Genomic DNA, 22,922 nt, shown 5'->3' on the forward strand with positions numbered 1-22,922 from the left:
AATGAGGTCGGATTTCAGACAGGGAACCATCATGGGACCGTTGCAGTGGGGAATTCATGTGTGATTGGGCAGACCTTAGTTCAATGGGGGGGACAGATGGTAGAAGTTCATCAGGATGCTTAAGTTCAAGAGGTGAAATGTTCACAGGTTCTAACAAACTGTTGGAAGGCTAATTGGTTATTGAATAATTGTTAATTAAATGAGGGTATGCTATTTCCTTTGTTACATGACAAAATCTAATTATCCTTCAACACAACACTATTGTTAACAGGCTGTGAATAGACTGGAAACGGAAATGTATTGAACATAACAGGTTTGAAATCTGCCTCTTGGTGTTGCTAGGCAGCTCAGTGTTATGTCGCACCTTCATCCAACCAGAAGCAATTCTGTTTCGGAGAAAAAAATCAAAAGGAATGATATCTTAATGCAAATGTTGAAATAATCGCTGCAAGGGTCATTAAAACCAGAGCGACCGAAGCTTCAAAGATTAATAATTATGACTGCTCAATTTAATTCATATTCATCTGCATAATTCAACACTGTCACAAAGGAGTGAGCAGTTTAATTCATTCATTTCCCATGAATGTGAGCACAGCTAGTATGCAAATTATGAGTGAAAAAGAAAATAGGAAACAGAAGTTAGGAGGAGTCGTTTTCTGTCTTTTAACAACTGCAGCCTGACCTGTCTTGATCTTGCTCTCCAGCCTGTCTTACCCAAGGCCTCCGCTGGCACCGTATTAAAACGTCACAGCTTAATTTAGAGCTCAGGCAGATTAATTTGCTGCACTATAGGAAAACCACACTATCAAAAGTGGGATATCATTACCCGTTAATGCATAAAAGAATCAAATTGAGCGCATAAAAGATGGAGCTGCAGATGTGAGCTGCTCTCCTGCCTCTGGGTGTGGGGTAGAGGGGGGGGGGAGCGGAGTCTGGGACCAGAGGCGAGGCAGGCAGACTCTGGCCTGCGCCTCCTCGGGGATCTGGTGTATTTGTTAGCGCTGCCCTACAGTCATGATTCAGAGTCTGGTGGCATGGGAGGAGACCAAGGCTAACGTCCGCTGCCCCCGGCTTCCACTACACCTCCCTCGGGAGGGCCTGTATTTTTTGCCTAGGGCAGCCAATCATTCTGCCATGTACACATCAGGCAGAACTGGCTTTAACACCAAGCCAACCAAAAGATCCACAGGGGGCAATTTCATCAAGCTCATCTGTAGGCTGCAGGAGGGGGCGCTGCATCTGCATTGAGCGGAAAACCTGGTGATCATTTCTGTTCATCAATGTTTATTTTCTGCTTACAAATGTGCTCGGAATTTACAATCAGATGTCATTAATGAAAATATCTACTTGTGGAGATTAGTAATGTTTTGGGCTGTAATGACTTCTCAGTGCCAATTAAAAATTGTATTGATGTGAAATGTTCTTCTCTAAATTGCCTGGGGACAAAGTGGACCTTGTTTTAAATATAATTTCTGTACTGTGAAAGCTACATTTCTCGATAGAAGACGGTGGAGAATTAAACTGGTCTGAATGTTAAAAGTTGTTAAGACCACTAAGATTTGTAAACCAAAATATATAAGAGTCTGAGCTTCGAGCAGTCACAGACAAGTGAAGAGAAAGGACAGCCTGCGACGGCAAGAGAATAAATGTGTTAATTATACATTTTGTGGTGGATCCCTGAGAGTCTGGTGATTCTTATCTGGAAATGAGCCAGGACTTCATCCAGGATTCATTTCCCAATTTAATGAGGTGTAGCAGCTCAGTTCAAGCCGGTCAGCATGTGTGTGTCTCTGTGTGCAAACTGTATGTGTGTGACTATAATATTCATGTGTGTGTACGTGTGCTATAATTATCCCTGTGAGCTGCAGTGATACGGGGACCAACATCCCTCTCACAGTAGGGTGACAGTGGAAACCCAAGTGGGGCTCTTAAGATGTGAGAGCAAGCTAAATACTGAATTCCTGCCTGAACACTGAGGAAGCAAATGATTAAAAACAACCAGATATGACCCTATGTATAATAAGTAGTGGGGTATTTATTTCATTCATTTAAAAACATTTCCTTTACCAATGTAGGGAGAAGCAGAAGCCTGCAATAATGGCAGTACTGTGAGCTAAAGCAAGAGAAGCCCTGCATCATAAAGAAGAAGCTCCAGTCCAACACCCACTTCTCATTTCAATATGCAATTCTTCGAGTGGACATGCAATCAGAAAATATTCATCACTTTTATTAAACTTTCCTATGAATCCTGTGCCGACGGGACTGGAAAAGCCAAAGTCAATAATGCTCACTTCACTGCAGACTGCTGAGGGCGAGATAAAACCCGGGTTCTGTCTGGAGTGCTGTGCCAAAAGCGATCCGGCTGCTGATAAAATCGAACAGAAAAGGGTCTCTTAGAAAGAAACATGGCAAGTTGGAAAGGACACTTGCAGCCAGATATCTTAAATATATAACATAGATGAGGCCAAGATGATGATAAACTGATACACTGTGTCACTTTAAAAACTCAATACGGTAGTTATTAAAGGCACTACTTCATGACGACAGCTGCCAGACTGCTTAATGAGAATTTGAACAACCAAACCGGTGCTTCAAAACAGCATTATCTACCTTTTTGGTCGATCATTTAGCTGGATCACCTCTTAAGTTGACATTTTGAAATGCTTGCACTGTTATTAAAAGATTTGAGAAAGGGGGTTTGCCTTTATTGGACAGCAAAGATAAAGATTACAGAAAAGTTGAAAAGGGAGGGTGCAGCTGTGAGGAATCAGCCGTAGTATATGAGGTGCCGCTCTACTAGGTGAGCCTCAACACTAATATCATGCGTTTAATAAGGTTTCACCATTATGTTTACCAGCTAGTTGCTAACTGCCGTCCGATGGTGCAAGTTAATGGTGCCTGAAATGGTTGAAAATCCTGGGACACAACAACAGCATGGTTTGCAAAAGGTTAAGCTGTGCAAGGTCAATTTGATTGTATGCAATAAGCTAAATCTTGTAAAACCACTGTTAGAGACCTTTAAATGCCACTGCACAACCTAACTAGTTGTATTTCTTGAGTAAAAATCAATTTCAGCAAAATTAAAGGAAGTAATGTTAATTACTGTCTACAACTACAGAAGACCACCTTCGTTTCAGGATTTGCTTTCCTCTCTGTTCGTTTTGTCCGTGGAGAAAACACTCGGCACTTGTAAAAGCTGCATTGAGCTGTCTGGCCTCTCATTGAGCAAGCTTCTTCAATTACTCCATTGTCATTTTCCCATGGCCAGCTACTTCGCCATCCCAAAACTAATTGGTTTTGTGCACATGTCAGACACGTAGCACATTACAGCGACTCACACACACACATAAGCAAAGACATATTCATGCAAGCTGGCTGCAGAACGTGAGGGTCAGGACTTGTCTGAGCACACAGATGGAGCTGACAGGGGCACGAGCTCTGAGAATCCAAGCACACCACAGTTTGAATGAAAAGCAGGCAACGGGGGAAAAACACCCAATTGAATTTCCCTTACGGCAACAGCTATTAGTACTCAATACACTTTTTGCTAACCACTTGCGAAGATATTGTCATTGTCCGTGCCGAACAATAGCGATGAAATATTGCAACACTGACAGAATCAGTTGTGTTGCATCAGTACTAGGGGTGGGCGATATGACCATATATATCGTCGTGACGATATTAGGTCTCCACAATATGCTTTTTCAGAGATATCGAATCTATCGTGAGAAAAAAATTGGAGAAAAAAAAATTGGAAAAAAAAAAGATTGGAAAAAAAACTATTAAAAAAATAAACTGATGTGAAAAACATGTTCTAAAGCTGTCTAGTCAGGATTCAGACAGTATTGCACTTTATTTATTGTCTTGTTTGATTCTGTTAGCTTATATTTTATTTAATCAATAAGGTATTTATATAGTTTTTCCCTTCAGTTATGCTAAAGTCTTTTATTGAACTTCAAGTCTAAAGTTTACATTTTAATTGTTTGGCACTGACTTTTCCTCATTGATGTTTTATGTTTTACTTAGTTATGTTTTACCCTCCTTTTCATGTTTATTGATGTTCACTGCTGGTGCTACCTCAGAAAGTTCATTTTTATACTGAGAAACTGTGCCTTGAAGCCATATCAAAATGTTGAATTGTTCATTCAGGGATTCATTTCAGAAATAAAACCAGCTTGAAATGCTATTTTGGTCTGTTACTCCTTTTTGTTTTAGTTTCTGTTACCTTGTAGGTGGTTGTAATGTTAAGTAACTTGAAAAATAACCATAATAACCGACATGAAAAAATATCGTGATATATATCGTCTATCGTGATACTGCTTGAAAAATATCGTGATAATATATTTTTCAATATCGCCCACCCCTAATCAGTACTGTAAAGTTTTAACATCCATGATGAAAGAAAAGCCATCCTCTCATGCCAAGCACCATCATTAACTCCTATAATCAGCGCTATTGATGATGGCTCATGCAATCAGGGGTTTGTGAGGCTCGGTATGGCCTTAATGGAGCAGCAGGGATCCCCTACAGACGGCTGAATGCGGGGGGATAATGATGAGAATGGCTCTGCACTCAGGAAGGTGGTGATGAGAAAACGGATACGGTTGGAAGAGTTTATTTTTCTGAGGCGGACTGGTGCTCTGGCTGCAGCTCAAGATGTCACTGCATGGTTTTCACGCCCAGTCAAGATATGTGTGCCCATTGCTTTGTGCCATTAAGCATCTATGGGGGAGTAGGAGGTCGCTTGGAAGGACCTAATGTAAAATATATTGTGATGTGACGGTCTTTCATGTACTTACAAACTGTTTGGAAAGTCACAACCGTGTTGGATTAGAATATGAAGTTCTCACTCTGCAAAATAGTCCTTTTTAAACAAAAGCTTAAATAACGTTTGACTGTCTTTAATTGCTGTGCTTCCATGAGGTTTCACAGCGAAGCACTGATATGAATTATATCCATGATGTATGAGCTTGGATGTTCAGTGGCTTTTACTAATGCCTCTCACAGGCCTCGTATCTGCAGCTACAGAATCACAATGGAAATTCCAAAGGCCGGCTTCAACGTGCTTTTCCCATAATCTTCTCATTAGCTTTTATAATTGGGGCACCGTATGCAAATAATTGGTGTGGTTTACATATGAATTGGGGTCCTGCTGTTCAGGGAGACCCCACAGCTCAAAAACACGCCGCAGCCCTTTCATCCGCACTGTACAATGGCTGACAATAAAGTGAGGATCTTTACACTGTCAGTATGTCTTTCTCGTTTCCGTCTAGCTGGATGTCTCTGAGACATCCAAATCACTTTATTTGTTATTCCTAAAAATAAGCTTGCAACTATCATGTGTTAAAGGGCACTCCAGTGTTTTTAAAACAGGATTATAAACTAAACGTTGTTTTTGACTGGAGGCAACAAATATTCAAATTATATATCGCATACAAACTTTTTGGAGTTAAAGAAGTGGGCTTTTTGCAGGAAAAATCAATCAGGGTTGCATGATGGGAAGTGTAGCCTCTGGTGTATTTAAGCTTGACATTTGTAAGGAAGTAAGAGTCTGATTTTATTTCAGCTTTTTGTGTATTTATTTTTGCCGCACTGTCGGTAAACTGACTTGATGGGAATGCAATATGTAATCTCTAAAGCAGACCTTCAAAGATATGTTGTTTACAAAACTTCTCCCCCAGCTATCACTCTGCCACCACTCCTAAGGCTAATGGGCATCTGCTACTAATGCAACGCGTCCGGCAATTTGTTCGTTCTTCCTCCTTTTACAGAGCACCGCACATTGGCATTCACTAAGCTTCCTCCGTGTAGACGCCAAAAACACTCCGAGATTCGCTCTCTGTCCCCTCTGCCCAAATGCAAATCACTGCCGGCGCCGGCACTTCTGAGAGGGCGCTCCTCTTTAGCATGCAGATGGAAGCAGCACCACTAGATGGGACAGCAGTGTGAAGGAGGAAATCCCTGCGTGTTCACCCTGAATGAAACTGAAAGGTGGTTCGCTTTCATCTTATCGCTGCAGACCAGCTAAATATGACATGTAGTCGGTGAGGCACGTCCTCACATTGTACCCACACTGCCTTTGAGAGCCTTCTTGAATTGGATTGGTGTATGAGGCCCTATCCATCTCCTTAGGATAATTGCTGCTGGCAAATTGGAGGTCTTTTAATCTTTTCGGAGCCTCACAATGCAGCAAAAGCTATAAATGATTAGCTAATAAAGTAGTAATGGCAGCATGAGGCAAAAGCTAAGTCCTCAACGTGCCTGTTTGACACCGGACTTCTACAGTATCATTACTGGAGAATTAAACGACTGGAGGCACTTTTCAAAAGCGTTCATTAAAATAAGATCAGAATGGGATGCAGCAAAGTCTGTGGATCTGAACTTGACCTTTGTTTGATAGCTGATCCCTGCACTGTAATTACTCCTTAAAAAAGGATATTTTTGTATCCCAGAGTAGTCCGGTTCATGTTATGTTGCATGTGAATTCATACTCCCTTACTCCCATTTGCATTCTCCTTGTTTGTGAGTGTTCACAGAGTCTATGGTTCAGCGTGGGACGTCAGACATTCGAGCTTAAGTACACTTGTCCTGCCACATGAGTGTGTTATGGGTGAAGCCATTCATATGCTGAGCAGAAGTTCATTATCATGAGCAAATGCAGGAGAGTGGGAGGAATGCAATGCAGACTGGTTTCCTGAATAGCTAAAAGGACTCTCAAAATCCTCGGCATACAACGTCACAAAACACACTTAAGCTACAGAAACATAACAGCTTTGCGAAAGTAATCAACATAATACCAATCTGTTTAGGGGAAGACAAGCAAATCCTTTGAGACAGTGGACAAAAGCACTGGTGCATATGTGGAAAGAGAGACAAATGTTATTATAGTTATACAATCCATAAGCTACAAAAGGAAAATATGTTTTAGCTAAATATAGGGACACTTTATACAGCTTTTAGCAGAGCCACTCAAAATCGCACTTGAAAAGGGCACTCTGTATCCATGGCAATCACCTCTTGTTCTCAGATCTCCCTACCGACAAAGAGATGTCAACCCTCTCATCAAACACAGACATATAGAGACGGAAACAAGGACAAAGGGGCCCAGAACCCATTTGTCATCTAATAAGTAACCTTGGAGAGAAACTGTACGCTTGGCATCTGCTCTGTCCCCCAAAACGTCTCAACCTCCACTGAGCTCAACAAAAGAGGTATGATTAGAATCTCAGTTTGCCACCATGTCCGCACCGGATGGCTTACTCCACAAGTGAAGGGTCTCTCACGATGGGGCCAATATGTGGAGTTTACTCTGAGCTTAGGGGTGCAACAAAAAGAGTGTGTGAGACAGAAACTGGAGGAAATGTTCACCTCAGAGAAGACACACAAAAAGTGGCAGGTGTGATGTTTTGCAGCCAAATGAACTGCGGTGGGCTTTGAAATGTCAGCTGAGGAAACACAGAGAAACAGTGTCCAGGTGTGATTGCTCAGAGTCAACAGTTAATGCAACCAGTCCTTTCTAGAAAAGCCCTACTGTATAATAAACACTCCTCTGCTGGAATTTGAATTGTGCTGATACAGTACATGCAGGCAGGCTGGCTGGCAGGCAGCGATGAGTCATTTAAAGCCGTCCAAGCTTTGTCTGGTACCGTTCAGTCTAGCAAAATCTGCCAAACATCAGACAACAAAGCATGAACACTGACTGTGGGCTGGAACAATCCCTTAGCCGCTGCACTTTACCAGAACATGTAATTTGCCAGTGAGAAGTAGCAGGTGGACGGAGGAAGGGAGGGCTGATATTATCGAGTACGATCTACTCTTCCCTGAGGTCATGTCTGGGACTCATGATAAGACTAAACATCATACTGGAATTCATCCACAGTGTGAAAAGGGACTCAGAGGCTTTTCAAGTAAGAGAGATAAAAAGGGGGGAAAAAATAGTTATTGGAAAGTAAGAATGTAAGAATACATTGACATCTAAAATGGGCTGACACAAGAGTCTTCAGCCATGCAAGCAGCACTGAGATGCTGTTCTTTCAATGAAATGCTAATATCAATATGCTAACATGCTCAAGTTTAGCAGGTATAATGCCAAAACCACGTGAAGCATCTTCACTCAAAAACAAAGCATGTGAATCTCATATTGGTGCTACAGAAAGATAAGTAAATCAGTTGATCAGTGAATCTTTAGGATTTATTGTTAGGGATTTAAGTTAAAGCCAACAACGCTATGACCAGTTGTCTGGGGACCATGAAAGCTTGCAATTTTATGGCGATCTATGTAATAGTTATTTGGTCAGTTTCTACCAAAGCATTTGACTCACTTAAAAATGACAAACCTAGAGACCAGAGCTTGTCAAAAAAATATCAAAATATGCTTGCAAATTATACCCACAGCATCATTAAAATGGCAGTGTGCTGTGCAGGGATCATCTGTTACCAGAACCACTCATTTGCTGGGATAAAGTAATGGTGAGAAAATCCCCGGCAGGTGGACAGAGGCAACGAGGTCTAGTGTTATTGAGTGGCACCTCCACTTTCACAGACTGCAACAATAGGCCCCTCCTCCTCCTCCTCCTCCTCCTCCTCCTCCGCAAGCCCCTTCCACTCCACCCCACCTGTGTCTGTGAAAGGTCAGCGCAGAGGAGGGTCTTCGCCCCCCCAGCTAAACCCACAGCTCCCACTCCACAACAAGCCCCAACACTGAATCCCAGTGCCAGGAAACTCAATCAAAGAGGGGCTTCAGAGGGCTCCAGACCTCTCAAAACCCTCCATTGTCTCCGGAAGGCTTCCCCACACCGAGAACGCTCTATATGTAACACTGTAAGAGGAGTTGCTCATTACCGCCCGTCCCACTTTGTCTCTTTTGTGCAGCTGACAGAAGAATCCAGTTGCCCAGCTGGGCCAATAAAGTGAGTGCAGTTAAGAAGAAGTTAGAAAAAGTTAGAGAAAGGATTCATTTGCAGCACAGGATGAAGACAAGACACATGTGTTACTTAGCGCAACGTATTTAGACGTGAAAGACACATGCAAGATATATCTCCGTCACCTGTGGTGTCACTGGAAGACAGTTCTTTAATGGGACATTTTTAAAAATTGCCATTCATCCCACGAGGTAGCGAGTATTGACTGATAGACACACCACACCACAATGTGTGTGAATGTCAGAGCAATCCATTATCACATAAAGGAAGCACTATGTAGTTGCCCCCCCCCCCTCTTTCTCAGCCCCTCCTCAGCTCCATTCAGATACGGCAGGTGAATACAAATCATTTCCCCTTCGCTGCTTTCTAAAAGGACTCACCATCCAATTTCAGACATAGAGGACACAAACAATAGTCCTTTCAAATTGTGAGAAAATCAAATCAAGGTCTTTTTTTTTTATGAAAGAAACAACCAGGAGTTAACCCTTCCAAAATGCTACACAAGTTATCATGAAATTATAAAAGGATATGGGTGTTTTCCACACAATCAAAGTATAAAAGCTTGAAATATGACAGCAACTAATCATTATTTTGTTTATTAACCATCACCACTTTTTATTCTACACCAGACTGACCACTAGAAGCTCCACACGTGGCGACCTATCAGTCCCATTCAGGAAGAGTACTTTTGGTCAGTCATCATTCTCGGTCATAACAATACAAAACTGGAATTCTCTACCCACTCAAATCAAAGACATACATACACATACCACCTTCACAGCTCACTTGAAAACATGGTTCACTGAGAACTACACCTGCACACACTAGTCTGTGTTGAGTATGGCGTGAGAGTTACATGTTGTGTTACATGTTGTGATCATGGATGTTGCCCCTCGTTTCTGTTATGTGATTGTGATGTGCTATATGTGACATGTACTGTATATAGTAACGTGTGTTATATTTTCTTATAACTAATGCTGTTGATATATTGTAATTTTAAGGGTGTCTATTACCATCTGGCCAGGAACAACAGCTGGAAATTAGCCATGTCGGCTAAAGCTGCACCATTTACTGTTTTTGTGACAGTTCATCGATGGGGACTGTCCACGACACTATAAATAAATAAACAAAAAAATATATAAACTAAATAGCTGTGGCACACCATTACTGAAATGTAAGATCCTGTATGTTAGTGCAACTGGAAAAGCAGACAAAAGAAGAGACACTTTGGAGCAAGAATCAAAAATGATTGATAAGTCAATTGTATTTTAACAAACAGATTGATTAACCGACTAACCATTTTAGCAATAAAGTGCTGAAACACCTGTTGTTTTCAAATACCTTGTTGTGTTGGTGATGTTGATTGATAAATGTCATCAAATCATTTTCAATTCAAAGTCCATAAATGCACTGATTGATGAATGGGCTTAAAGTGACCATCACTTGTGTATTCATTATATTCATGCAAAATCAGGCACATGGAATTTCCCCAACCTGTTAATGCATAAGAACTAAAAAGACAGAATTGAATCCACATGAGACCGCAAAATAACACATGCAGAAATGCGACTTAATGCGAAAAATGTGTGCCAGCTTCACTGATCCAAACACTCTCTTGAAGCCAAGTCTGAATGAGCTTTGATTACATTGGCATGAGCTATGGCCACTCTATTTCACCAGTCAGGTTTTCATATGCTAAAACTCAACAAACAACTCGGGGAAATAAAACCATCCATCAAAAGCAATGAATAAACTCCTGTGACTGAATTTGAACCGAAGAAAGCCGCTGTGTATTTTTTATTTTTAAATCTCCCACATCCATAGTCTTTTGATTGAAGTTGAACCAATTAAGCCCCGAGGCTGACAAACTTTGGATATATTACAAAAAATGAAATAACAGGGGGTAAGATAACATCTCTCTTAAGCGAATAGAAGTATTTTTGTGTAAGGAAGTAATTGGATGACCCCATTTTATGTGAGTCACAGTTTTCTTGTGAATTAAAGAGAGATTTTTGAAGATTAAAGAAAACAACGGAAAAGCCTCTGGTGGTGACGGACTCATGGCGCTTCACCAAGGCTTAGTGTGAACATGTTTCTTTGTGTCTCATGGGTCTGGATGACTGAAATGTTGGCTAATGAGTATTAATAATACTAATGAAGGACTTGGCTTTATCATAAAGGAAGTCTCTTATGTGCCCTCTTTGCAAGTTAAGTCAAAATGTAATGTGAACACTCACCAGAGACTCGAAACTGAAAAAAATAAAAAATAAAGTTTCCTTGTTGTTACAGCTCAGAGATTTTCCCTCTTACATCCATCAAGTGGAGAGTTTGAGTATGTTTCGAGTGGGCTGGCCCATAGGGTGTAGCAGTTCAGATAAACAGTGCTCAATCCCTACAGATCGTCTGGCAGAAATAATGGCCCTGCCAAGAACTGCACCATCAGCCATCATTTGTCAAATTGTGAATCCGGAGGAAACCTTGCTCCCGTTTAACACTAACAGTCCACCCGGCTTCCGCTAACAGCCTCTGTCCTGTGTCTGTGTTTGACAGGAGGAGACCGCTCGCTAATGCAGGAGAAGTATAGGCTGAGTGTTTGATAATGGCTGGGCGAGGCTGTAGTTAAGGTTTTTCTGACTGACTGCGTTTATCGCTCAGTGCATGTATAGAAAAAAGGTTGTCAGTCTGAGGTTGAGCAGCACGGCTGGAAAGTGTGCAACTCGCCTCCAGGGAAGGAGACCAGAGTTGTTTCTGTGCGTTTCTGCCCTCAGGGTCCAACATGACAGGAGAATTATTTCCTGCCATCACTGATAACAGACACAGTATTTCTGCTGGAACCACTTCACACTCAGCCTTCATCACAGGACAAATTAAATGCACTCTATGGTCAGCTAAATATAGAATAAACATTGAACCCTGCATGTATACATATTTATGAGCAGGGCTGGATATCGTTAGAATGGGTTCTATATTAATGCTAATATTTACAGATTCTTTTTTCATGGGGTAGTTAAAGTGCTTTTTAAAGGATAGAAAAAAATAACAATCTGGGTCACTGTGATAAAAGTATACAGGTTTAATGCAAGTGTTTTTTTTAAATGCAAATTAACTGGATATAGGAAGTAACATTTTTTCTCTAATCATATCCATATGTAGAGGTATGAAAAACAATGCCAAATTGAATTGAAGTCATTACAATACTTCATATTTCTAAATACAACAAATCTACAAACAGAGAAACAGATAGGTGGATAGAGATTTGATTTCATTGAACAAGACTGAGAGATCCAACAAGTGTAGCTTGTTATTTCATTGCGCTTTAATGTTTCATATTTATCTCATTCCTTTACTCTGGCTCTCTTTATCTCAGCAGGTAAACAGAGAGATTTCTCATTAGAATTGGCTGAGACGCAGGTGAGCGAGGGGTTACATCTAAATTCAGCCATTTGTATTCCAGCACGCAGCACCCGGAGAGCAGGCTGTTTATATTGATGAGCAGATAGACTTGGCCTTGGAGCAGGACCCACGCCTAACAGCCACATAAATCATGTGGTTTCTTAGAGGCCCCCTCCGAACAGATAGATCCCCGCAGCTTAAGATGGTGTGAGGACAATCGTCTCTGTCCAGAAGCCATGTCGATGCTTGGACCACACCACAGTGTGAAGAATGATTCAGAGGCACATCAAGAAAAAACCATGAAAGAAAAATACTGTTAATCATGAGGCAGAAATTCTTAGAGATAAAAAATTGGGCACGGACAATTAAAGCGCTCTCGAATAAAAATGTAGGGCAAATAAAACCTTGGCTCCATTTCCTCTACTGCTATCGCTCTGTCAATACAAGGAACAAAAAACGAGAAGACTACTAGCTATACCTTTGTACTTTAGAAAAGAAATGTCCATCCTCTCAGGCCAGTCAAGTATTCTGTCTGAACATCCTTTTTTCCTTTAGCTCAGGTGAGAAATCCACTTCCTTTGATCTGTTAAAGGAATAATTCAAAAAAAGGCTTTCCTCTGAGTTTGTTCACAAAGAGCCATGAAAAGGACCACTTGATATCTTGTGTTCATAAGAGATGTACTTATAGGTTTCTTTAAAATCAGTCATTTACACTAAAAAAGCATAAATAAATGACTACTCGAAAGAAGAACTCCAGGTCAACTAACAGAAAACCCAGAGATAAGAAAGAGATACACGTGGCTCTTTTGCACTGCAGCACGTAGCACGAGGGGTAGTTCCGGCTCAGGGCCACTTTTTCGCCTTTTTTCTGGCCCTCCAAAATCGAGGTTCTTACCGGGCCAACAACCGGGCTGAATATGCTAAACTATTGACGTAAACACTCTCGACTGCTGAATGGTCAGAGAGAATCGCTGGCAAGGGGGCTACAACTACAACAAAATGAACTTATTTTACCGTGATTTAATTGTAATACACGTTTCAAAATGATGCCGGTCTGCAGACAAGAAGGCAGGCGAAAAACCTTTTAAAATGCGTGTTTTCTGAATGGAGATCGGATCGACCAGGCTAAGCTAACGTTGTATATGCTCCGTCCACTCTCACAACAACGGCCTATACAGACATAAATAAACCAGCGACTGTATTCACCATGACACAGACAGTCTGTGGTTTGTACTTGTTTAACTTTTGTCTCGTTTCTGAACAGATATGAGGAGCTGTGAGCTCTGAATGCTAACAGCTAACAGCTGATGTTTTGGTTTTGTGGTTCGCATTGAAGATGACGTCACGGCAGTTTTACGCAGCATTGCTCAGCCCGCCGAACAGCCGATCGCCCCGCCTACACTGCGTTACTATAGTTACTACCCCAGTCCCTAAACTGTAATGCAGCATAAAGTGAGCCTGGCCTACCAAGGCCTAACCATACCGTACTAAGCCGTGCTAGGTCAGTGGAAGTTAGATAAGAAGATTAAGACCACTCGTGTTTGTATGTCGTTAAATATGGAGCTCATGGACCACAGAGGAATGAACATAGAGGAGTGGGTATAGATGCATTCAGCAGTGTGAATAAGGAACATGAGAGGCTGGATCAGATAATTGCACACAGAGGGCAGTGAAGGCAGAAGGAGGCCTGGAGGAAGGTTGAGCAGGTGAGAGAAGGTGAACAGAGTTGGGGAAATGAAAAATAAAGATGGTGATGCAGAGCCATATAGACCGATGTCTCCTCCGACTCTGCAGGCTGTCTTCGGAGCAGTTTGTGAGTCATTGTGCATGTAGCCGACTTTCTCAACAGCGGTGGAAGATGGAGAAGCGGAGCAGAATCCCCTCAGGAGGGGCCTCACCACCCTCTTTCACATCACTCAGCCTCATTCTCTCCCTCACTGTCTTTGTATCCATCTATTCATCCGTTTCTGTATTCATGTCCTTCTTTCTGACACTTTAGCCGTGTCTCCGTGCACCTCCCTGTCTCTGCTTCTCATAGAGACGCCGACAAACTCACACATTCATTCAATCACATCTACACACACACACACACACAGTGGCATGCGCAGACAGCAGTGTTGACACAGAGAACCGTCAGAGAATTGTCAAGCTCGTATCAAAGCGATACCTTAGAAATATCTCGATGCGTTCGTCTGAAACGAGGCCTGCTGGGAGCCGCCCAGAGGCCCTCTGCGCACATTTGAATCCCTTTACTCATCTACGACTTGTCTGATCTCAGCACTGCTGCTGCTTTATAACCTTGTGCGGAGACGATGGAGCTTCACTAACAACACAACACTGTTTATGTACGCTGCCTTTACGGGTAGGACTGCATTTGTAAGAGAGAGACCTTAGGGCTCCGACTGCTAACTAAGTTATTCAAAACTAACAACATGCTACAGGCTTGTACTGTAGAGTTTAGTCAGGGGGTATTAAGATAGACGTACCTTAATTTGAAGGTGTTTCCATCTACATCAAATGAACTGTGGAGAAGTTACACGTGATCTTCTTATATTCGGGGAAAAACATAGTTGGACAATTAAAAAAGGGGGAAATCTAGTCTTGTACTTTACAACATTGTACTCACCTAATATAGTTAAAGAAGAGTCAGAAAGGGTAAGAAACAGGAGAAGTCAGATGATCATAAAGGTATGAACAAGGTTAGCCAAGGTCAAAAAGTACTCATGACAGCCAGAACTGTCTCTGTGGTAATGTTGGCGTGATCCTCAATTACATTACACTCTACTTTAATTCTTTAAAATCATCATTTTTTTAAATGGTTGTTGTTGCAGAAAATGCTGGATGCCACAACCCACAATAGAGTATTGGCAGTGTTGCTGCTGCAGGCCTTCACTGCAGCCATCTGCACTTATTGCTGGTTTCAGGGGCTTTAGTCTGGTATTGAAAAAGTAAAACGCATGACAAGTTGGCCTGAGGTCCGGTGGACAATCTAGAGTTTGGCCATAAAACTCTCTGGTTGCCTCCTCTGTGTTTGGAGGGTTGTTGTCCTTCAACAATGTGGGCTTAGCACCATCCAATTTCATACCACAGATTGATCAAATAGTTATGTTTTGATTTCATATCAAATGTGTCGGAGTATAGTGAAATGGAAAATTGGAATGAAAAAACTGCACTGTTTATGAAAAGACTGTGTTATCTACTGATTTAAAAGATAACCTTATGTGGAGTTAACTCAATTGTAGCAATTTCTAAAGAGGCTAAGCTATCGTCTGTCTGATCCCCAATCTTTTTCTTGGCACTAAAACAGACAAACACAAACAATAACACCCCACTCCCTGACGGCCGTGTGAGAGAAACCGGTGAAAGACAGCACTATGGAGGTAAACAGAAACCTCAGCGGCCTTCTATTGAAGGGCATGGGACCCGAATGCAGCTGCTCACAAAAGGCGCTTCACGGCTCACTGTGTTTCAAACCGAAAATATGGTCTGCAGCTCCTAAGTGTGACCCTGTGTGACTCGTTCATTGAAAAACATGGACTCAGTCTCTCTGGCCTGCAGCACACATTCACAACAACATTACTGCCGCAGCGGGATGACAAGAGGGAAACGGAAAGAATGAGAGATTCAGAGGCAAACAGACTGACAGACAGGCAGAGGCAAAGATTGAAATAGGCACATAAATGGATAAACACAGAGAGAGATAGTGAGCCCACCCCGCAATCCCCAAAATAAAACAAGCATAGCAGCAGCAGCAGAGGGAGATGAGCTCCGAGCCGTCAGAGTCCCTCAGCTCTGCACTCGGCTGTGCGTGACTCCCTTCCCGCGCGACACAGTGGTGTGAGGCGGTTGATTCGAGGTGGGATCCTTCCTTCACGCTCCACTGGGTGGTGGACACACATCACACCGTGTCACCTCCAATCCCAGAGCATTAGATCAACTCCTCGCTGAATCCCAAACACACTTTCAGCACCGCAGAACGATGTGATGAGCCCAAAGGTTTCTGACTAAAAACAAGTCAATCCCCCGGGCTCTAAAGCACGCCGATACCCCGTGCTTATGGGACGCTACTTTAACTGTTAATTGTGGAACTGCCATTAGAGAACTTTTCTCTACCTCTGTGTGCTCCATTACTACACATAATGTGTCAATAAGAGAGAGGCACTGAGCAATATATAGCCTCTAAGTGCTATTTTGTGATCTCTAAGTATCGACGCCCACCGTCACAGCAGTGGGCGAGGATGAGAGGGTGTGTTGCCTTGACAACCATATGCATCAAACAGACAGTCGGACATTAGAAACACAAGAGTTTTTAATTCCCTGCCAATCCTCGCGGCCAAAATGGAGGCCAAAAACAAAAAAGAGCCTTTCCCAGTGGACAAATGCCAGTGGAGCTAGCGGTGACCTTTGCCTTACAGCTAGAGCAGAGGAGCAGGCTTCACACAGCAGAGACAGAAAGGGAGCGTAGCGCTGGAAGTTGTTACGGACGTTAGAGGTCTACAGAGAGTGTTGATATTAATACATTCACGCTCTGGCAGCAGCATGGAGATATTTGGACTGGAGACACTTGCCAGGCATGGCAAATAGACTGACATTTGTGTGTGTTCACATCCTACTGGAGGGGAAAGGCCTTTGAGAAGAACAAGAACGTTTGATTCTGAGAGGCAGGAAGCTCACACTGTTTTGGAAAATGATGATGTTGGTGGAGATGATGGGATGAGAACAGAAATGGATTCAAAGCCTGAAGGAAAAGTTTCCGACTTACCAGAGAAACTCAAATATCCTCTCTCCTCCTCAGCCCTGGCTCGTCCCCTGCTGCTTCTTCTTCTTCTTCTTCTGTGGTTTTCTTCAATCTGGATAAACAAAAATGACAGAGAAATATATATTTTAGTGCTTAAAATTCAGATTTCACAGCCCCCCCTTCATGGAAACAACCTGAGACTTTTAACCAACCAGAAAGGAAAATAAAATCCGTCTTAACACGTTTCTGGGGAGGACAGCTGTAGTATGCATATTTTCCAACACCCACTACATCATTTGACTTCACAATGTGCCGACTACTCCACGTTTGATTTTATTATAATCTGCTAAAATCCTTTTTTTATATTGGAAGTCTCCTGCCCTGTCACAGTCACGCCACAGATTACACAGCAGGATGTTCTGACATGAAATCTCTCCTGCTTATCAAACGCTTCTTCTGAAAAGAACAATTTATTTTTTAATGCATAATCATCCTTGAGTGTGTTGACTGTGCGAAAATTCACTTAAATCACTTCGTACCGGGAGATGTTTTGATAGGGAAGAGAAAGCAAACATTCAGGCTGTGCAACCCAACGTTAACATGGACGTGTGGTCCAAACTGATAGACACAAATGCCTGTTGCTGAGAAATGAAGAGGCACACCTCCTCCCGTTGCCTCATCGCCCTGATCTCCTTCTATCTATTCTTCTATTTTCTCTCCTTCTTCTCCTATTATCTTACGTCGGCCACACTCCTGTCCTCTTCCCTCTCACCACATTTGCTTCTCTGTCTTCTCCTCGCTTCAATAGCATCTTGATTTTCTTTTTGTCTCCTCACCCCCCATGTATTATCTCTTGCCTTCTAACTTGCTATAACTAAATCTGCTTTTCGTCTTTAATGTCTTTTTTTCAATTCTTCCCCTTCTTATATCTTAAGAGTTTGGTTCCTTACATTCAGAACAGGAGTCAAAACCAAATCCTCTCCTTAAATCTCCTCCAGTCTTTCAGTGCACAGTTTGTAAGCCCTAAGATGAAGACCTCCCATGCAGAAAGGTATTTTAAACGATCTTCTTGACATAAGGTAAAAAAGTAAGGATTTTCTTTACAATAATCCATAAAACATGCTGTTGAAACAAAGTGATAAAGTGTGATTTACACGACAACTTACTATGATAACGGAAATTCGGATTGGTTAAAGGTCATTAGAGGTTAAATACTTTTTCCCTTTTATTCTCATCTCTGGTTTTGTCCTCACATAGGGTCACACGCCAGGTAAGGCTCAGATATCCCCTCTTAACCTTTCCATTCTCGCCCTACCTTCCCATTATGTCCTTCCTGCCTTCATTTCTTGCCTGATTCTCTCTTCTCCTTATTCACTGTCACAGAAAATACAGACAAATACGTGAATCGATGGGCAAAATGATTGAAGAAGCCAATCCAATTTACTTCTCGCAAAGGCTTATCGACTTCAGTCTGCTGCTCCGAATAACAGTGTGGAAGCCCCACTGAGAGACGCCGCCGTTTCCACTCGGTTAAATACAAACACTGCTTTCTGCACCGCTACGCAGATACAATTGCGGACTACGGGTTTATGTGAAGTCTGTTTCACACAAATAACAGATGTGGTTTCTCTTAAGATGCCACAACACGGAATTCAATTCAGTAAGCTTGTCTAAAAACATTTGAGTTTATTTCTCTCATGATATTCTCCAAAAAAACACTTTTCCAGTTCCAGCTTTCTTACAGTTCAAGGATTCAGAGAGCCGTAGCCCCGACAGTCAATAATATAATACTTCTTACAGAATCTGACAATAGAAATCCTGGTCTTTCCACAGCCCTGGATTTGACCCAGATTTTGGAAAACACTGACACGTGTTATTTACTCACAGCATAACACTGTATTGTTGCTGACACCTGTGCTGACACCATACCTGTGCACATAACTACAGTTCAGCTATCATCTCTTTCAGCTCAGGATCATTTCTGCCCCCTGTGCATTTACTAGACAGCAGAGAAACGTCTCACGACAGCCAAAAGCTATGAATAAAACACAACAACAAAATGACCTTTCCACATCCGGTTTGAATGAGCTGAAGGCTGATCCCATCAAAAGCGAACTCCCTCTATGACATGGAGCCAGACATCCAGCCTTCCCACCTCTGAGACCCCACAGAGTCCAGCTCAGTCCAGCTCAGCTGCCATGGTGATATGAAGAGGGTCGGAGAAGCGAGACTGAAAATAGCCTGAGCTCGGATGCCGACAGTGGGCAACAAGCAGGACTACAAAACATGTCACAGCAAGAGAGGCACGGCGCCCTCAATGCCTCGGGGAGCACTCTCGTGTCACAAGTGCTGTCAAACAAAACAGACCGCTAAGTCTTTTATGAATATAGATAACACAAAATAAATTACAAGGAGAATAAACAAGAGTTATCAGAGAAAATGTGTCTCATGTATCCTTATAAGAAAGCTCCTCCAAGCCATATTTTTACATTACAATGGATCAATTTAATAAATTCCTATTTATAACATAGGGATAAATCCCAACCCTACACTTCCTCTCAGGTCTACTGAGTGTTTTTGTCGTAGTGGCTTCACTTCACTGTTTTTGGTTTTTACAGCCTACTTCACTGTTTCATTGCACTCTCACACCACAAACAGTGGTTACCAGCAGCAATAAGGGCGGGGTTTCCAGCAAAAGGTCAGATGGATCCACGGAACACTACCTTCCCACCAACAGTAGTAGCACACAAAGATAGACACACATATTTACTTTAGGAGTAAGAGCATATCAAGATATTTAGCTTATATTCATTAAAGGGCCAGGAACAGGACCCTAAATGACTGCAAGTTATGTAAATAAGCAAATATTTGGTAACATGTTAGAAATATTAACTTAAAAGGAGATCATCTATCAGTGCTGTGTTTACAGCCTGTTGCGCTGCCCCCATGTGGATGCGATACAATTGAAACATAAATAGCTCATCCTGGGGTTAACTACTACAATATTTTCAAAGAAATACAACTCTATGAATATAAATACTATATTAATATTTAGTATGTAGTAATGAGGATGTGCTGAGTTGACACATAGCTGAATTAATGTTGTTGATTTCATTCAACCACAGCATTCACTTTACTGTAAGGCTGCCTATAAGACTTGGTAAATGCAAATGATAACTTCCCTCCAATGAAATGATTTATGTTTTCATTTTCACATCACACAAAATATGACTGTCCAGCAAAGTGAGATAATCTTAAGGTTGGATAAGAATTGCTAACAGCTGATAAGGTAACAGTGGTGAAGTGTCACACATTTATCTAATGAGACTCTGTGTGCGTGTGTGTGTGTGTGTGTGTGTGTGTGTGTGTGTGTGTGTGTGTGTGTGTGTGTGTGTGTGTGTGTGTGTGTGTGTGTGTGTGTGTGTGTGTGTGTGTGTGTGTGTGTGTGTGTGTGTGTGTGTGTGTGTGTGTGTATATGGCACATGTAGACAGGGGAAAAGGAAGTTCAGCACTGGCATAGCAGCCTGTGGGTTTAATTGTAGTCCTCCCTAATGAGAGGAAGAGCGTGCATGCATACGATACGGCTCTCCCCATGAAGCATCATTACAGCCAAAGAGGGGAGAAATAATTAGAGCTGGAACAAACACTCTCCCCATATGATGAATTTACATTTCGGCTGGCAGAGATGTGCGCTTATGCCATTACAATAAAGACATGATTCAACAGATGAAAGATGATGTGATGATATGCAAGTGCAGAAAAAGTACACGATACCCTTGAAAATGTAAATAGGACTGCTGATTGTTAGAGAAAGCCAGCTCTTATAGAAGACTCAGGGGAAAGACTGTTATAATGAATATGTATACCACCCTGCAAGAAAAATCCTCACATCTGCACCAATGTGTCATAGGCTGCAATTAGAGGTCGAAACCAACCATGTTTGCTGTTTTATTAAACATTTTGGTTATCATCTAGCGCTGCAACTGACAATTGTATACCTTATTGATTCATCTACCAACACTTTTCTTAATGATTCTAGTCATTGTGAAATGTAGAATGTCCAAAAATAGTGATACATGTCATAACACTTTCTTTAGCTCCCTAACACCCTCAAAATATCTCCTCTTAACCAACATACATAACAAATCATATATATTAGAGGTACTTTTCCATACAACCAACAAAAGCAGCAAAATATGAAAATTGAGAAGTTTAAACTAGGGAATGGTTTGCACAATAATATCATATTAGCTGCTGATTACATTTTTCTTACTTCAGTTTTTTCAAATTGTTTGTCCATTGCCAGCAGTGAAGAACTCCATATTGTATTTTAAATGAAAAAAGAAATAACATCAGCGAATCCTCATCTTTAGGAGGCTTCTTCCATTCAATATTTAACATTTTCCTGATTTTCATTTTACCTAAATCAAATATCACCTGCAGATCAAGAGCGTCACAAGCTGCACTTTCTACACAACAGGTTACATCAGGTTACTATACGGTATATAACATCTATCAACAATAGAGAGAATACATCACCTTTATCTGAATCTGCATTAAGCATTAATCCCTTCAGTGTGAGAGTTGAGCTGTCATAATCCCAGTGGCTGTACTCCTCGACGTGTCTGCTGGGACTGAGTGACAGTAAGAGAGACGAGCCGATTCCCTCACAAAATCACCCCCCACCCACCCCCTACAACACACCCACAACCCCTCCCCCCCTCCTCCCACGTCCCTCCCCTGACCCTCCCTCCCCTCTCACAGTGGGATTAAAACAACCTTTTGTCTCTCTACAATAGAGGTTAAACATTTCCTGGTATCACATGAACAAGCTATCAAAATCAACAAAATTACCGGGTGGGTTTTTAAAACACATTTGTTCAGACGCGTTAAATATTCAACAAGTTATTTGTTTTGTATCAGACATCAGGATGAGGGGATTTGAGAGAGCATAACATCCTGCGGTATGAATTTGGCACAGCATTAAAGCACCATTGACAGTGTAATTGCATGTTCAATCAAATGGTACCGGTGTACACTGGAATAACTGTCAGCTGCGTAGATTGTGCTCGAGTCAATGCAGCGTTACTGGATGTTCAATAGAGGGTGGAGGTGGTGGTAAACCAGCAGAGCTATGTTTATAAAAGAAAAAGCCTCAAGGCACATCCTAAGGACTTCCTTTCCCATACAGCGAGAGAGAAAGTGCTCACCTACATTCAACAGATGTCCCCATGCAATCTAATCTAGTTGACTCGGCGAGGGGAAGCTTATTTATTGCCGACTCCTCACCGGTATTATTGCCACCCTTGTTTAAAGAATAGATGTGAAAAAGGTCTTTTGACGTGCGTTAGCTATGGTTGCAGAGGGCAACAATGGTGGGAGCTATCCCTTTGAGAGAGTCACTATTCTCCCAGCCCGGCCCTAAATAATGCTCCTCTCATTACAAAAGCACACAAAATGTAACATTAGCTGGCTCAAAGCGCACTGCCATCGAGGTTAAAAAACATTTTTAAAACACTTATTTACCCAGTCAGTAACTGTAAATAAAGTAAATGTATTCATGTATTGTACTTGAGTACAATTCTGGGGTATTTGACTTTAGTATTTCCATTTTGTGTTGCATTACACCGTTTCTACTTTCAGTGGGAGGTCATGTATTTGTTACCCCACTACTTTTGTTTAACAGGTATTATTGCTTCTCGGTTAAACTTTTACAAACAAAAACATATCATGAGCTTTGAAAAGACTAACCAGGGGTTCCCAATGTTTTTGGTTTGTGATAAATTCATTCCTATCCAACATTTACAATAAAGCAATGATTACAGAAAAGTTAGTTTTTAACCCTTTCCATAACCATTTCTTTTCAGAAT

The 22,922-nt window shown here is 41.8% G+C and overlaps 1 protein-coding gene across 10 annotated transcripts in view; it reads right to left on the reverse strand.

Annotated features, from left to right (window-relative positions):
* The window catches only part of LOC307038488 (neuronal cell adhesion molecule-like), a 76,058-nt gene that overhangs the window by 27,837 nt on the left and 25,299 nt on the right, over positions 1-22,922 (reverse strand). For 8 of the 10 annotated variants that reach the window (XM_079679911.1, XM_079679908.1, XM_079679907.1 and 5 more), the window contains exon 2: positions 17,077-17,164. The gene's annotated coding sequence lies outside the window, so the exon portion shown is untranslated. Of the gene's footprint in view, positions 1-2,291; positions 2,353-17,076; positions 17,165-21,591; positions 21,703-22,922 lie in introns of those variants that run through there. The other 2 variants (XM_079679909.1, XM_079679910.1) reach the window with 2 other exon arrangements.

The sequence above is a fragment of the Notothenia rossii genome, assembly GCF_949606895.1.
Source record: "Notothenia rossii genome assembly, chromosome: 5".
Lineage (NCBI taxonomy): Eukaryota > Metazoa > Chordata > Actinopteri > Perciformes > Nototheniidae > Notothenia > Notothenia rossii.